Below are 16,849 nucleotides of genomic sequence, written 5' to 3'. Positions count from 1 at the left end.
TAGCCTTCTTCACTACCTGCTGTACCTGCATGCTGACCTTCATTGAGTGGTGTACAAGAACCCCCAGATCTCTCGGTACTGTCCCTTGACCGAAATTGATTCCATTTAGGTAGTAATCTGCCTTCCTGTTCTTGCCACCAAAGTGGATAAGCATCCATTTATCCACATTAAAGTGCATCTGCCATGCATCTGACCACTCACCTAACTTGTCCAGGTCACCCGGTAATCTCCTAACATCCTCATCACATTTCACCCTGCCACCCAGCTCAGTATCATCAGCAAATTTGCTAATGTTATTGCTAATAGCATCTTCTATATCATGAACATATATTGTAAAAAGCTGCGGTCCCAGTACTGATCCCTGCGGTACCCCACTGGTCACTGCCTGCCATTCCGAAATGGAGGCGTGGAGGAGTGTGGAAGGATGAGAGAATGCAGGCTGCAGCCCTATGAAGCAGGGGGAGGTCTTGCAGTTGGCCTGTGTGGGGATGTGGGAGACGACAGGAGCCTGGTGGGCAAGGGCTAGCTGGAGGGAGGGAGGGAGGGAAGCACGCACGGAGGAGGAAGAGCAAAGAGAAAAGTGAGAAAAAAAAAACAAAGGGGATCAAGAGAAAGAGCAGCAAAGAAAATGTGGCTGGCCAGCACGCCTTGAAGTGGGGAGAAAAGGCAGGGGCCAGCGCCTACGGCCATACTAGTCTGAAAACGCCCGATCTCGTCTGATCTCGGAAGCTAAGCAGACTCAGGCCTGGTTAGTATTTGGATGGGAGACCGCCTGGGAATACCAGGTGCAGTAGGCTTTTTCCGCCAGCAGGGGCTGCTCAAGTCACCCCTCTGCACTCGTGTTGGGCCACGCACGCAATGCAGCGACAGGTTATTTTTGCTGCCGCTGTGCCTGGCATCAGTCTCCTGCAGGCAGGAGACAGGGAGGGGAGGAGAGCGGAGCGCTGCCAAAATCAGCAAGAAAGACGGAAAGAAAGGGATTGGGGCTGCACGCTGTCTGCGGCTGGCAGTCAGGAAAGGAGGACAATAGACAATAGGTGCAGGAGTTGGCCATTCTGCCCTTGGAGCCTGCACCACCATTCAATATGATCATGGCTGATCATCCTTAATCAGTATCCTGTTCCTGCCTTATCTCCATAAGCCTTGATTCCACTATCCTTGAGAGCTCTGTCCAACTCTTTCTTCAATGAATCCAGAGACTGGGCCTCCACTGCCCTCTGGGGCAGAGCATTCCACACAGCCACCACTCTCTGGGTGAAGACGTTTCTCCTCATCTCTGTCCTAAACGGTCTACCCCGTATTTTTAAGCTGTGTCCTCTGTTTCGGCACTCACGTTTCCTGCCGCCAGAGTGTCCAATCCTTTGATAATCTTATATGTCTCAACCAGATCCCCTCTCAGTCTTCTAAACTCAAGGGTACACAAGCCCAGTCGCTCCAGTCTTTCAGTGTAAGGTAATCCCGCCATTCCAGGAATTGACCTCGTCAACCTACGCTGCACTCCCTCAATAGCCAGAATGTCTCTCCTCAAATTTGGAGACCAGAACTGCACACAGTACTCCAGGTGTGGTCTCACCAGGGCCCTGTACACCTGCAGAAGAACCTCTTTGCTTCTGTACTCGATCCCTCTTGTTATGAAGGCCAGCATGCTATTAGCCTTCTTCACTACCTGCTGTACCTGCATGCTTACCTTCATTGAGTGGTGTACAAGAACCCCCAGATCTCTCGGTACTGTCCCTTGACCGAAATTGATTCCATTTAGGTAGTAATCTGCCTTCCTGTTCTTGCCACCAAAGTGGATAAGCATCCATTTATCCACATTAAAGTGCATCTGCCATGCATCTGACCACTCACCTAACTTGTCCAGGTCACCCGGTAATCTCCTAACATCCTCATCACATTTCACCCTGCCACCCAGCTCAGTATCATCAGCAAATTTGCTAATGTTATTGCTAATAGCATCTTCTATATCATGAACATATATTGTAAAAAGCTGCGGTCCCAGTACTGATCCCTGCGGTACCCCACTGGTCACTGCCTGCCATTCCGAAATGGAGGCGTGGAGGAGTGTGGAAGGATGAGAGAATGCAGGCTGCAGCCCTATGAAGCAGGGGGAGGTCTTGCAGTTGGCCTGTGTGGGGATGTGGGAGACGACAGGAGCCTGGTGGGCAAGGGCTAGCTGGAGGGAGGGAGGGAGGGAGGGAGGGAAGCACGCACGGAGGAGGAAGAGCAAAGAGAAAAGAGAGAAAAAAAAAACAAAGGGGATCAAGAGAAAGAGCAGCAAAGAAAATGTGGCTGGCCAGCACGCCTTGAAGTGGGGAGAAAAGGCAGGGGCCAGCGCCTATGGCCATACTAGTCTGAAAACGCCCGATCACGTCTGATCTCGGAAGCTAAGCAGACTCAGGCCTGGTTAGTACTTGGATGGGAGACCGCCTGGGAATACCAGGTGCAGTAGGCTTTTTCCGCCAGCAGGGGCTGCTCAAGTCACCCCTCTGCACTCGTGTTGGGCCACGCACGCAATGCAGCGACAGGTTATTTTTGCTGCCGCTGTGCCTGGCATCAGTCTCCTGCAGGCAGGAGACAGGGAGGGGAGGAGAGCGGAGCGCTGCCAAAATCAGCAAGAAAGACGGAAAGAAAGGGATTGGGGCTGCACGCTGTCTGCGGCTGGCAGTCAGGAAAGGAGGACAATAGACAATAGGTGCAGGAGTTGGCCATTCTGCCCTTGGAGCCTGCACCACCATTCAATATGATCATGGCTGATCATCCTTAATCAGTATCCTGTTCCTGCCTTATCTCCATAAGCCTTGATTCCACTATCCTTGAGAGCTCTGTCCAACTCTTTCTTCAATGAATCCAGAGACTGGGCCTCCACTGCCCTCTGGGGCAGAGCATTCCACACAGCCACCACTCTCTGGGTGAAGACGTTTCTCCTCATCTCTGTCCTAAACGGTCTACCCCGTATTTTTAAGCTGTGTCCTCTGTTTCGGCACTCACGTTTCCTGCCGCCAGAGTGTCCAATCCTTTGATAATCTTATATGTCTCAACCAGATCCCCTCTCAGTCTTCTAAACTCAAGGGTACACAAGCCCAGTCGCTCCAGTCTTTCAGTGTAAGGTAATCCCGCCATTCCAGGAATTGACCTCGTCAACCTACGCTGCACTCCCTCAATAGCCAGAATGTCTCTCCTCAAATTTGGAGACCAGAACTGCACACAGTACTCCAGGTGTGGTCTCACCAGGGCCCTGTACACCTGCAGAAGAACCTCTTTGCTTCTGTACTCGATCCCTCTTGTTATGAAGGCCAGCATGCTATTAGCCTTCTTCACTACCTGCTGTACCTGCATGCTGACCTTCATTGAGTGGTGTACAAGAACCCCCAGATCTCTCGGTACTGTCCCTTGACCGAAATTGATTCCATTTAGGTAGTAATCTGCCTTCCTGTTCTTGCCACCAAAGTGGATAAGCATCCATTTATCCACATTAAAGTGCATCTGCCATGCATCTGACCACTCACCTAACTTGTCCAGGTCACCCGGTAATCTCCTAACATCCTCATCACATTTCACCCTGCCACCCAGCTCAGTATCATCAGCAAATTTGCTAATGTTATTGCTAATAGCATCTTCTATATCATGAACATATATTGTAAAAAGCTGCGGTCCCAGTACTGATCCCTGCGGTACCCCACTGGTCACTGCCTGCCATTCCGAAATGGAGGCGTGGAGGAGTGTGGAAGGATGAGAGAATGCAGGCTGCAGCCCTATGAAGCAGGGGGAGGTCTTGCAGTTGGCCTGTGTGGGGATGTGGGAGACGACAGGAGCCTGGTGGGCAAGGGCTAGCTGGAGGGAGGGAGGGAGGGAGGGAAGCACGCACGGAGGAGGAAGATCAAAGAGAAAAGTGAGAAAAAAAAAACAAAGGGGATCAAGAGAAAGAGCAGCAAAGAAAATGTGGCTGGCCAGCACGCCTTGAAGTGGGGAGAAAAGGCAGGGGCCAGCGCCTACAGCCATACTAGTCTGGAAACGCCCGATCTCGTCTGATCTCGGAAGCTAAGCAGACTCAGGCCTGGTTAGTATTTGGATGGGAGACCGCCTGGGAATACCAGGTGCAGTAGGCTTTTTCCGCCAGCAGGGGCTGCTCAAGTCACCCCTCTGCACTCGTGTTGGGCCACGCACGCAATGCAGCGACAGGTTATTTTTGCTGCCGCTGTGCCTGGCATCAGTCTCCTGCAGGCAGGAGAGAGGGAGGGGAGGAGAGCGGAGCGCTGCCAAAATCAGCAAGAAAGACGGAAAGAAAGGGATTGGGGCTGCACGCTGTCTGCGGCTGGCAGTCAGGAAAGGAGGACAATAGACAATAGGTGCAGGAGTTGGCCATTCTGCCCTTGGAGCCTGCACCACCATTCAATATGATCATGGCTGATCATCCTTAATCAGTATCCTGTTCCTGCCTTATCTCCATAAGCCTTGATTCCACTATCCTTGAGAGCTCTGTCCAACTCTTTCTTCAATGAATCCAGAGACTGGGCCTCCACTGCCCTCTGGGGCAGAGCATTCCACACAGCCACCACTCTCTGGGTGAAGACGTTTCTCCTCATCTCTGTCCTAAACGGTCTACCCCGTATTTTTAAGCTGTGTCCTCTGTTTCGGCACTCACGTTTCCTGCCGCCAGAGTGTCCAATCCTTTGATAATCTTATATGTCTCAACCAGATCCCCTCTCAGTCTTCTAAACTCAAGGGTACACAAGCCCAGTCGCTCCAGTCTTTCAGTGTAAGGTAATCCCGCCATTCCAGGAATTGACCTCGTCAACCTACGCTGCACTCCCTCAATAGCCAGAATGTCTCTCCTCAAATTTGGAGACCAGAACTGCACACAGTACTCCAGGTGTGGTCTCACCAGGGCCCTGTACACCTGCAGAAGAACCTCTTTGCTTCTGTACTCGATCCCTCTTGTTATGAAGGCCAGCATGCTATTAGCCTTCTTCACTACCTGCTGTACCTGCATGCTTACCTTCATTGAGTGGTGTACAAGAACCCCCAGATCTCTCGGTACTGTCCCTTGACCGAAATTGATTCCATTTAGGTAGTAATCTGCCTTCCTGTTCTTGCTACCAAAGTGGATAAGCATCCATTTATCCACATTAAAGTGCATCTGCCATGCATCTGACCACTCACCTAACTTGTCCAGGTCACCCGGTAATCTCCTAACATCCTCATCACATTTCACCCTGCCACCCAGCTCAGTATCATCAGCAAATTTGCTAATGTTATTGCTAATAGCATCTTCTATATCATGAACATATATTGTAAAAAGCTGCGGTCCCAGTACTGATCCCTGCGGTACCCCACTGGTCACTGCCTGCCATTCCGAAATGGAGGCGTGGAGGAGTGTGGAAGGATGAGAGAATGCAGGCTGCAGCCCTATGAAGCAGGGGGAGGTCTTGCAGTTGGCCTGTGTGGGGATGTGGGAGACGACAGGAGCCTGGTGGGCAAGGGCTAGCTGGAGGGAGGGAGGGAGGGAAGCACGCACGGAGGAGGAAGAGCAAAGAGAAAAGAGAGAAAAAAAAACAAAGGGGATCAAGAGAAAGAGCAGCAAAGAAAATGTGGCTGGCCAGCACGCCTTGAAGTGGGGAGAAAAGGCAGGGGCCAGCGCCTACGGCCATACTAGTCTGAAAACGCCTGATCTCGGAAGCTAAGCAGACTCAGGCCTGGTTAGTATTTGGATGGGAGACCGCCTGGGAATACCAGGTGCAGTAGGCTTTTTCCGCCAGCAGGGGCTGCTCAAGTCACCCCTCTGCACTCGTGTTGGGCCACGCACGCAATGCAGCGACAGGTTATTTTTGCTGCCGCTGTGCCTGGCATCAGTCTCCTGCAGGCAGGAGAGAGGGAGGGGAGGAGAGCGGAGCGCTGCCAAAATCAGCAAGAAAGACGGAAAGAAAGGGATTGGGGCTGCACGCTGTCTGCGGCTGGCAGTCAGGAAAGGAGGACAATAGACAATAGGTGCAGGAGTTGGCCATTCTGCCCTTGGAGCCTGCACCACCATTCAATATGATCATGGCTGATCATCCTTAATCAGTATCCTGTTCCTGCCTTATCTCCATAAGCCTTGATTCCACTATCCTTGAGAGCTCTGTCCAACTCTTTCTTCAATGAATCCAGAGACTGGGCCTCCACTGCCCTCTGGGGCAGAGCATTCCACACAGCCACCACTCTCTGGGTGAAGACGTTTCTCCTCATCTCTGTCCTAAACGGTCTACCCCGTATTTTTAAGCTGTGTCCTCTGTTTCGGCACTCACGTTTCCTGCCGCCAGAGTGTCCAATCCTTTGATAATCTTATATGTCTCAACCAGATCCCCTCTCAGTCTTCTAAACTCAAGGGTACACAAGCCCAGTCGCTCCAGTCTTTCAGTGTAAGGTAATCCCGCCATTCCAGGAATTGACCTCGTCAACCTACGCTGCACTCCCTCAATAGCCAGAATGTCTCTCCTCAAATTTGGAGACCAGAACTGCACACAGTACTCCAGGTGTGGTCTCACCAGGGCCCTGTACACCTGCAGAAGAACCTCTTTGCTTCTGTACTCGATCCCTCTTGTTATGAAGGCCAGCATGCTATTAGCCTTCTTCACTACCTGCTGTACCTGCATGCTTACCTTCATTGAGTGGTGTACAAGAACCCCCAGATCTCTCGGTACTGTCCCTTGACCGAAATTGATTCCATTTAGGTAGTAATCTGCCTTCCTGTTCTTGCTACCAAAGTGGATAAGCATCCATTTATCCACATTAAAGTGCATCTGCCATGCATCTGACCACTCACCTAACTTGTCCAGGTCACCCGGTAATCTCCTAACATCCTCATCACATTTCACCCTGCCACCCAGCTCAGTATCATCAGCAAATTTGCTAATGTTATTGCTAATAGCATCTTCTATATCATGAACATATATTGTAAAAAGCTGCGGTCCCAGTACTGATCCCTGCGGTACCCCACTGGTCACTGCCTGCCATTCCGAAATGGAGGCGTGGAGGAGTGTGGAAGGATGAGAGAATGCAGGCTGCAGCCCTATGAAGCAGGGGGAGGTCTTGCAGTTGGCCTGTGTGGGGATGTGGGAGACGACAGGAGCCTGGTGGGCAAGGGCTAGCTGGAGGGAGGGAGGGAGGGAGGGAAGCACGCACGGAGGAGGAAGAGCAAAGAGAAAAGAGAGAAAAAAAAAACAAAGGGGATCAAGAGAAAGAGCAGCAAAGAAAATGTGGCTGGCCAGCACGCCTTGAAGTGGGGAGAAAAGGCAGGGGCCAGCGCCTACGGCCATACTAGTCTGAAAACGCCCGATCTCGTCTGATCTTGGAAGCTAAGCAGACTCAGGCCTGGTTAGTGCTTGGATGGGAGACCGCCTGGGAATACCAGGTGCAGTAGGCTTTTTCCGCCAGCAGGGGCTGCTCAAGTCACCCCTCTGCACTCGTGTTGGGCCACGCACGCAATGCAGCGACAGGTTATTTTTGCTGCCGCTGTGCCTGGCATCAGTCTCCTGCAGGCAGGAGACAGGGAGGGGAGGAGAGCGGAGCGCTGCCAAAATCAGCAAGAAAGACGGAAAGAAAGGGATTGGGGCTGCACGCTGTCTGCGGCTGGCAGTCAGGAAAGGAGGACAATAGACAATAGGTGCAGGAGTTGGCCATTCTGCCCTTGGAGCCTGCACCACCATTCAATATGATCATGGCTGATCATCCTTAATCAGTATCCTGTTCCTGCCTTATCTCCATAAGCCTTGATTCCACTATCCTTGAGAGCTCTGTCCAACTCTTTCTTCAATGAATCCAGAGACTGGGCCTCCACTGCCCTCTGGGGCAGAGCATTCCACACAGCCACCACTCTCTGGGTGAAGACGTTTCTCCTCATCTCTGTCCTAAACGGTCTACCCCGTATTTTTAAGCTGTGTCCTCTGTTTCGGCACTCACGTTTCCTGCCGCCAGAGTGTCCAATCCTTTGATAATCTTATATGTCTCAACCAGATCCCCTCTCAGTCTTCTAAACTCAAGGGTACACAAGCCCAGTCGCTCCAGTCTTTCAGTGTAAGGTAATCCCGCCATTCCAGGAATTGACCTCGTCAACCTACGCTGCACTCCCTCAATAGCCAGAATGTCTCTCCTCAAATTTGGAGACCAGAACTGCACACAGTACTCCAGGTGTGGTCTCACCAGGGCCCTGTACACCTGCAGAAGAACCTCTTTGCTTCTGTACTCGATCCCTCTTGTTATGAAGGCCAGCATGCTATTAGCCTTCTTCACTACCTGCTGTACCTGCATGCTGACCTTCATTGAGTGGTGTACAAGAACCCCCAGATCTCTCGGTACTGTCCCTTGACCGAAATTGATTCCATTTAGGTAGTAATCTGCCTTCCTGTTCTTGCCACCAAAGTGGATAAGCATCCATTTATCCACATTAAAGTGCATCTGCCATGCATCTGACCACTCACCTAACTTGTCCAGGTCACCCGGTAATCTCCTAACATCCTCATCACATTTCACCCTGCCACCCAGCTCAGTATCATCAGCAAATTTGCTAATGTTATTGCTAATAGCATCTTCTATATCATGAACATATATTGTAAAAAGCTGCGGTCCCAGTACTGATCCCTGCGGTACCCCACTGGTCACTGCCTGCCATTCCGAAATGGAGGCGTGGAGGAGTGTGGAAGGATGAGAGAATGCAGGCTGCAGCCCTATGAAGCAGGGGGAGGTCTTGCAGTTGGCCTGTGTGGGGATGTGGGAGACGACAGGAGCCTGGTGGGCAAGGGCTAGCTGGAGGGAGGGAGGGAGGGAAGCACGCACGGAGGAGGAAGAGCAAAGAGAAAAGTGAGAAAAAAAAAACAAAGGGGATCAAGAGAAAGAGCAGCAAAGAAAATGTGGCTGGCCAGCACGCCTTGAAGTGGGGAGAAAAGGCAGGGGCCAGCGCCTACGGCCATACTAGTCTGAAAACGCCCGATCTCGTCTGATCTCGGAAGCTAAGCAGACTCAGGCCTGGTTAGTATTTGGATGGGAGACCGCCTGGGAATACCAGGTGCAGTAGGCTTTTTCCGCCAGCAGGGGCTGCTCAAGTCACCCCTCTGCACTCGTGTTGGGCCACGCACGCAATGCAGCGACAGGTTATTTTTGCTGCCGCTGTGCCTGGCATCAGTCTCCTGCAGGCAGGAGACAGGGAGGGGAGGAGAGCGGAGCGCTGCCAAAATCAGCAAGAAAGACGGAAAGAAAGGGATTGGGGCTGCACGCTGTCTGCGGCTGGCAGTCAGGAAAGGAGGACAATAGACAATAGGTGCAGGAGTTGGCCATTCTGCCCTTGGAGCCTGCACCACCATTCAATATGATCATGGCTGATCATCCTTAATCAGTATCCTGTTCCTGCCTTATCTCCATAAGCCTTGATTCCACTATCCTTGAGAGCTCTGTCCAACTCTTTCTTCAATGAATCCAGAGACTGGGCCTCCACTGCCCTCTGGGGCAGAGCATTCCACACAGCCACCACTCTCTGGGTGAAGACGTTTCTCCTCATCTCTGTCCTAAACGGTCTACCCCGTATTTTTAAGCTGTGTCCTCTGTTTCGGCACTCACGTTTCCTGCCGCCAGAGTGTCCAATCCTTTGATAATCTTATATGTCTCAACCAGATCCCCTCTCAGTCTTCTAAACTCAAGGGTACACAAGCCCAGTCGCTCCAGTCTTTCAGTGTAAGGTAATCCCGCCATTCCAGGAATTGACCTCGTCAACCTACGCTGCACTCCCTCAATAGCCAGAATGTCTCTCCTCAAATTTGGAGACCAGAACTGCACACAGTACTCCAGGTGTGGTCTCACCAGGGCCCTGTACACCTGCAGAAGAACCTCTTTGCTTCTGTACTCGATCCCTCTTGTTATGAAGGCCAGCATGCTATTAGCCTTCTTCACTACCTGCTGTACCTGCATGCTTACCTTCATTGAGTGGTGTACAAGAACCCCCAGATCTCTCGGTACTGTCCCTTGACCGAAATTGATTCCATTTAGGTAGTAATCTGCCTTCCTGTTCTTGCTACCAAAGTGGATAAGCATCCATTTATCCACATTAAAGTGCATCTGCCATGCATCTGACCACTCACCTAACTTGTCCAGGTCACCCGGTAATCTCCTAACATCCTCATCACATTTCACCCTGCCACCCAGCTCAGTATCATCAGCAAATTTGCTAATGTTATTGCTAATAGCATCTTCTATATCATGAACATATATTGTAAAAAGCTGCGGTCCCAGTACTGATCCCTGCGGTACCCCACTGGTCACTGCCTGCCATTCCGAAATGGAGGCGTGGAGGAGTGTGGAAGGATGAGAGAATGCAGGCTGCAGCCCTATGAAGCAGGGGGAGGTCTTGCAGTTGGCCTGTGTGGGGATGTGGGAGACGACAGGAGCCTGGTGGGCAAGGGCTAGCTGGAGGGAGGGAGGGAGGGAAGCACGCATGGAGGAGGAAGAGCAAAGAGAAAAGAGAGAAAAAAAAAACAAAGGGGATCAAGAGAAAGAGCAGCAAAGAAAATGTGGCTGGCCAGCACGCCTTGAAGTGGGGAGAAAAGGCAGGGGCCAGCGCCTATGGCCATGCTAGTCTGAAAACGCCCGATCTCGTCTGATCTCGGAAGCTAAGCAGACTCAGGCCTGGTTAGTACTTGGATGGGAGACCGCCTGGGAATACCAGGTGCAGTAGGCTTTTTCCGCCAGCAGGGGCTGCTCAAGTAACCCCTCTGCACTCGTGTTGGGTCACGCACGCAATGCAGCGACAGGTTATTTTTGCTGCCGCTGTGCCTGGCATCAGTCTCCTGCAGGCAGGAGACAGGGAGGGGAGGAGAGCGGAGCGCTGCCAAAATCAGCAAGAAAGACGGAAAGAAAGGGATTGGGGCTGCACGCTGTCTGCGGCTGGCAGTCAGGAAAGGAGGACAATAGACAATAGGTGCAGGAGTTGGCCATTCTGCCCTTGGAGCCTGCACCACCATTCAATATGATCATGGCTGATCATCCTTAATCAGTATCCTGTTCCTGCCTTATCTCCATAAGCCTTGATTCCACTATCCTTGAGAGCTCTGTCCAACTCTTTCTTCAATGAATCCAGAGACTGGGCCTCCACTGCCCTCTGGGGCAGAGCATTCCACACAGCCACCACTCTCTGGGTGAAGACGTTTCTCCTCATCTCTGTCCTAAACGGTCTACCCCGTATTTTTAAGCTGTGTCCTCTGTTTCGGCACTCACGTTTCCTGCCGCCAGAGTGTCCAATCCTTTGATAATCTTATATGTCTCAACCAGATCCCCTCTCAGTCTTCTAAACTCAAGGGTACACAAGCCCAGTCGCTCCAGTCTTTCAGTGTAAGGTAATCCCGCCATTCCAGGAATTGACCTCGTCAACCTACGCTGCACTCCCTCAATAGCCAGAATGTCTCTCCTCAAATTTGGAGACCAGAACTGCACACAGTACTCCAGGTGTGGTCTCACCAGGGCCCTGTACACCTGCAGAAGAACCTCTTTGCTTCTGTACTCGATCCCTCTTGTTATGAAGGCCAGCATGCTATTAGCCTTCTTCACTACCTGCTGTACCTGCATGCTGACCTTCATTGAGTGGTGTACAAGAACCCCCAGATCTCTCGGTACTGTCCCTTGACCGAAATTGATTCCATTTAGGTAGTAATCTGCCTTCCTGTTCTTGCCACCAAAGTGGATAAGCATCCATTTATCCACATTAAAGTGCATCTGCCATGCATCTGACCACTCACCTAACTTGTCCAGGTCACCCGGTAATCTCCTAACATCCTCATCACATTTCACCCTGCCACCCAGCTCAGTATCATCAGCAAATTTGCTAATGTTATTGCTAATAGCATCTTCTATATCATGAACATATATTGTAAAAAGCTGCGGTCCCAGTACTGATCCCTGCGGTACCCCACTGGTCACTGCCTGCCATTCCGAAATGGAGGCGTGGAGGAGTGTGGAAGGATGAGAGAATGCAGGCTGCAGCCCTATGAAGCAGGGGGAGGTCTTGCAGTTGGCCTGTGTGGGGATGTGGGAGACGACAGGAGCCTGGTGGGCAAGGGCTAGCTGGAGGGAGGGAGGGAGGGAGGGAAGCACGCACGGAGGAGGAAGATCAAAGAGAAAAGTGAGAAAAAAAAAACAAAGGGGATCAAGAGAAAGAGCAGCAAAGAAAATGTGGCTGGCCAGCACGCCTTGAAGTGGGGAGAAAAGGCAGGGGCCAGCGCCTACGGCCATACTAGTCTGGAAACGCCCGATCTCGTCTGATCTCGGAAGCTAAGCAGACTCAGGCCTGGTTAGTACTTGGATGGGAGACCGCCTGGGAGTACCAGGTGCAGTAGTCTTTTTCCGCCAGCAGGGGCTGCTCAAGTCACCCCTCTGCACTCGTGTTGGGCCACGCACGCAATGCAGCGACAGGTTATTTTTGCTGCCGCTGTGCCTGGCATCAGTCTCCTGCAGGCAGGAGAGAGGGAGGGGAGGAGAGCGGAGCGCTGCCAAAATCAGCAAGAAAGACGGAAAGAAAGGGATTGGGGCTGCACGCTGTCTGCGGCTGGCAGTCAGGAAAGGAGGACAATAGACAATAGGTGCAGGAGTTGGCCATTCTGCCCTTGGAGCCTGCACCACCATTCAATATGATCATGGCTGATCATCCTTAATCAGTATCCTGTTCCTGCCTTATCTCCATAAGCCTTGATTCCACTATCCTTGAGAGCTCTGTCCAACTCTTTCTTCAATGAATCCAGAGACTGGGCCTCCACTGCCCTCTGGGGCAGAGCATTCCACACAGCCACCACTCTCTGGGTGAAGACGTTTCTCCTCATCTCTGTCCTAAACGGTCTACCCCGTATTTTTAAGCTGTGTCCTCTGTTTCGGCACTCACGTTTCCTGCCGCCAGAGTGTCCAATCCTTTGATAATCTTATATGTCTCAACCAGATCCCCTCTCAGTCTTCTAAACTCAAGGGTACACAAGCCCAGTCGCTCCAGTCTTTCAGTGTAAGGTAATCCCGCCATTCCAGGAATTGACCTCGTCAACCTACGCTGCACTCCCTCAATAGCCAGAATGTCTCTCCTCAAATTTGGAGACCAGAACTGCACACAGTACTCCAGGTGTGGTCTCACCAGGGCCCTGTACACCTGCAGAAGAACCTCTTTGCTTCTGTACTCGATCCCTCTTGTTATGAAGGCCAGCATGCTATTAGCCTTCTTCACTACCTGCTGTACCTGCATGCTTACCTTCATTGAGTGGTGTACAAGAACCCCCAGATCTCTCGGTACTGTCCCTTGACCGAAATTGATTCCATTTAGGTAGTAATCTGCCTTCCTGTTCTTGCTACCAAAGTGGATAAGCATCCATTTATCCACATTAAAGTGCATCTGCCATGCATCTGACCACTCACCTAACTTGTCCAGGTCACCCGGTAATCTCCTAACATCCTCATCACATTTCACCCTGCCACCCAGCTCAGTATCATCAGCAAATTTGCTAATGTTATTGCTAATAGCATCTTCTATATCATGAACATATATTGTAAAAAGCTGCGGTCCCAGTACTGATCCCTGCGGTACCCCACTGGTCACTGCCTGCCATTCCGAAATGGAGGCGTGGAGGAGTGTGGAAGGATGAGAGAATGCAGGCTGCAGCCCTATGAAGCAGGGGGAGGTCTTGCAGTTGGCCTGTGTGGGGATGTGGGAGACGACAGGAGCCTGGTGGGCAAGGGCTAGCTGGAGGGAGGGAGGGAGGGAAGCACGCACGGAGGAGGAAGAGCAAAGAGAAAAGAGAGAAAAAAAAACAAAGGGGATCAAGAGAAAGAGCAGCAAAGAAAATGTGGCTGGCCAGCACGCCTTGAAGTGGGGAGAAAAGGCAGGGGCCAGCGCCTACGGCCATACTAGTCTGAAAACGCCTGATCTCGGAAGCTAAGCAGACTCAGGTCTGGTTAGTATTTGGATGGGAGACCGCCTGGGAATACCAGGTGCAGTAGGCTTTTTCCGCCAGCAGGGGCTGCTCAAGTCACCCCTCTGCACTCGTGTTGGGCCACGCACGCAATGCAGCGACAGGTTATTTTTGCTGCCGCTGTGCCTGGCATCAGTCTCCTGCAGGCAGGAGAGAGGGAGGGGAGGAGAGCGGAGCGCTGCCAAAATCAGCAAGAAAGACGGAAAGAAAGGGATTGGGGCTGCACGCTGTCTGCGGCTGGCAGTCAGGAAAGGAGGACAATAGACAATAGGTGCAGGAGTTGGCCATTCTGCCCTTGGAGCCTGCACCACCATTCAATATGATCATGGCTGATCATCCTTAATCAGTATCCTGTTCCTGCCTTATCTCCATAAGCCTTGATTCCACTATCCTTGAGAGCTCTGTCCAACTCTTTCTTCAATGAATCCAGAGACTGGGCCTCCACTGCCCTCTGGGGCAGAGCATTCCACACAGCCACCACTCTCTGGGTGAAGACGTTTCTCCTCATCTCTGTCCTAAACGGTCTACCCCGTATTTTTAAGCTGTGTCCTCTGTTTCGGCACTCACGTTTCCTGCCGCCAGAGTGTCCAATCCTTTGATAATCTTATATGTCTCAACCAGATCCCCTCTCAGTCTTCTAAACTCAAGGGTACACAAGCCCAGTCGCTCCAGTCTTTCAGTGTAAGGTAATCCCGCCATTCCAGGAATTGACCTCGTCAACCTACGCTGCACTCCCTCAATAGCCAGAATGTCTCTCCTCAAATTTGGAGACCAGAACTGCACACAGTACTCCAGGTGTGGTCTCACCAGGGCCCTGTACACCTGCAGAAGAACCTCTTTGCTTCTGTACTCGATCCCTCTTGTTATGAAGGCCAGCATGCTATTAGCCTTCTTCACTACCTGCTGTACCTGCATGCTTACCTTCATTGAGTGGTGTACAAGAACCCCCAGATCTCTCGGTACTGTCCCTTGACCGAAATTGATTCCATTTAGGTAGTAATCTGCCTTCCTGTTCTTGCTACCAAAGTGGATAAGCATCCATTTATCCACATTAAAGTGCATCTGCCATGCATCTGACCACTCACCTAACTTGTCCAGGTCACCCGGTAATCTCCTAACATCCTCATCACATTTCACCCTGCCACCCAGCTCAGTATCATCAGCAAATTTGCTAATGTTATTGCTAATAGCATCTTCTATATCATGAACATATATTGTAAAAAGCTGCGGTCCCAGTACTGATCCCTGCGGTACCCCACTGGTCACTGCCTGCCATTCCGAAATGGAGGCGTGGAGGAGTGTGGAAGGATGAGAGAATGCAGGCTGCAGCCCTATGAAGCAGGGGGAGGTCTTGCAGTTGGCCTGTGTGGGGATGTGGGAGACGACAGGAGCCTGGTGGGCAAGGGCTAGCTGGAGGGAGGGAGGGAGGGAGGGAAGCACGCACGGAGGAGGAAGAGCAAAGAGAAAAGAGAGAAAAAAAAAACAAAGGGGATCAAGAGAAAGAGCAGCAAAGAAAATGTGGCTGGCCAGCACGCCTTGAAGTGGGGAGAAAAGGCAGGGGCCAGCGCCTACGGCCATACTAGTCTGAAAACGCCCGATCTCGTCTGATCTTGGAAGCTAAGCAGACTCAGGCCTGGTTAGTACTTGGATGGGAGACCGCCTGGGAATACCAGGTGCAGTAGGCTTTTTCCGCCAGCAGGGGCTGCTCAAGTCACCCCTCTGCACTCGTGTTGGGCCACGCACGCAATGCAGCGACAGGTTATTTTTGCTGCCGCTGTGCCTGGCATCAGTCTCCTGCAGGCAGGAGACAGGGAGGGGAGGAGAGCGGAGCGCTGCCAAAATCAGCAAGAAAGACGGAAAGAAAGGGATTGGGGCTGCACGCTGTCTGCGGCTGGCAGTCAGGAAAGGAGGACAATAGACAATAGGTGCAGGAGTTGGCCATTCTGCCCTTGGAGCCTGCACCACCATTCAATATGATCATGGCTGATCATCCTTAATCAGTATCCTGTTCCTGCCTTATCTCCATAAGCCTTGATTCCACTATCCTTGAGAGCTCTGTCCAACTCTTTCTTCAATGAATCCAGAGACTGGGCCTCCACTGCCCTCTGGGGCAGAGCATTCCACACAGCCACCACTCTCTGGGTGAAGACGTTTCTCCTCATCTCTGTCCTAAACGGTCTACCCCGTATTTTTAAGCTGTGTCCTCTGTTTCGGCACTCACGTTTCCTGCCGCCAGAGTGTCCAATCCTTTGATAATCTTATATGTCTCAACCAGATCCCCTCTCAGTCTTCTAAACTCAAGGGTACACAAGCCCAGTCGCTCCAGTCTTTCAGTGTAAGGTAATCCCGCCATTCCAGGAATTGACCTCGTCAACCTACGCTGCACTCCCTCAATAGCCAGAATGTCTCTCCTCAAATTTGGAGACCAGAACTGCACACAGTACTCCAGGTGTGGTCTCACCAGGGCCCTGTACACCTGCAGAAGAACCTCTTTGCTTCTGTACTCGATCCCTCTTGTTATGAAGGCCAGCATGCTATTAGCCTTCTTCACTACCTGCTGTACCTGCATGCTGACCTTCATTGAGTGGTGTACAAGAACCCCCAGATCTCTCGGTACTGTCCCTTGACCGAAATTGATTCCATTTAGGTAGTAATCTGCCTTCCTGTTCTTGCCACCAAAGTGGATAAGCATCCATTTATCCACATTAAAGTGCATCTGCCATGCATCTGACCACTCACCTAACTTGTCCAGGTCACCCGGTAATCTCCTAACATCCTCATCACATTTCACCCTGCCACCCAGCTCAGTATCATCAGCAAATTTGCTAATGTTATTGCTAATAGCATCTTCTATATCATGAACATATATTGTAAAAAGCTGCGGT

At 51.5% G+C, this 16,849-nt stretch overlaps 8 non-coding genes and 2 pseudogenes across 8 annotated transcripts; all 10 read left to right on the top strand.

The window, feature by feature from the left end:
* The first annotated feature begins 678 nt into the window (after window positions 1-678).
* LOC140468051 (5S ribosomal RNA) lies at window positions 679-797 on the top strand. Its single transcript, XR_011955581.1, has one exon. It is a non-coding gene; the product is annotated as a 5S ribosomal RNA (ribosomal RNA).
* A 1,539-nt stretch (window positions 798-2,336) lies between these two features.
* On the top strand, window positions 2,337-2,455 carry LOC140467328 (5S ribosomal RNA). Its single transcript, XR_011955420.1, has one exon. It is a non-coding gene; the product is annotated as a 5S ribosomal RNA (ribosomal RNA).
* A 1,535-nt stretch (window positions 2,456-3,990) lies between these two features.
* LOC140468320 (5S ribosomal RNA) lies at window positions 3,991-4,109 on the top strand. Its single transcript, XR_011955634.1, has one exon. It is a non-coding gene; the product is annotated as a 5S ribosomal RNA (ribosomal RNA).
* A 1,530-nt stretch (window positions 4,110-5,639) lies between these two features.
* On the top strand, window positions 5,640-5,748 carry LOC140472060 (5S ribosomal RNA; annotated as a pseudogene).
* A 1,535-nt stretch (window positions 5,749-7,283) lies between these two features.
* On the top strand, window positions 7,284-7,402 carry LOC140470330 (5S ribosomal RNA). Its single transcript, XR_011956476.1, has one exon. It is a non-coding gene; the product is annotated as a 5S ribosomal RNA (ribosomal RNA).
* A 1,531-nt stretch (window positions 7,403-8,933) lies between these two features.
* On the top strand, window positions 8,934-9,052 carry LOC140468045 (5S ribosomal RNA). Its single transcript, XR_011955580.1, has one exon. It is a non-coding gene; the product is annotated as a 5S ribosomal RNA (ribosomal RNA).
* A 1,531-nt stretch (window positions 9,053-10,583) lies between these two features.
* LOC140468614 (5S ribosomal RNA) lies at window positions 10,584-10,702 on the top strand. Its single transcript, XR_011955726.1, has one exon. It is a non-coding gene; the product is annotated as a 5S ribosomal RNA (ribosomal RNA).
* A 1,535-nt stretch (window positions 10,703-12,237) lies between these two features.
* Window positions 12,238-12,356, top strand: LOC140468553 (5S ribosomal RNA). Its single transcript, XR_011955690.1, has one exon. It is a non-coding gene; the product is annotated as a 5S ribosomal RNA (ribosomal RNA).
* Window positions 12,357-13,886: 1,530 nt separating this feature from the next.
* Window positions 13,887-13,995, top strand: LOC140472574 (5S ribosomal RNA; annotated as a pseudogene).
* Window positions 13,996-15,530: 1,535 nt separating this feature from the next.
* Window positions 15,531-15,649, top strand: LOC140468234 (5S ribosomal RNA). The gene has a single exon (XR_011955623.1). It is a non-coding gene; the product is annotated as a 5S ribosomal RNA (ribosomal RNA).
* The last annotated feature ends 1,200 nt before the right edge of the window (window positions 15,650-16,849 follow it).

The sequence above is a fragment of the Chiloscyllium punctatum genome, chromosome 3 (assembly GCF_047496795.1).
Source record: "Chiloscyllium punctatum isolate Juve2018m chromosome 3, sChiPun1.3, whole genome shotgun sequence".
NCBI classification, from domain to species: Eukaryota; Metazoa; Chordata; class Chondrichthyes; order Orectolobiformes; family Hemiscylliidae; genus Chiloscyllium; species Chiloscyllium punctatum.
Note: the sequence above shows the minus strand (reverse complement) of the source record. Positions and strands in the feature narration are given on the sequence as shown.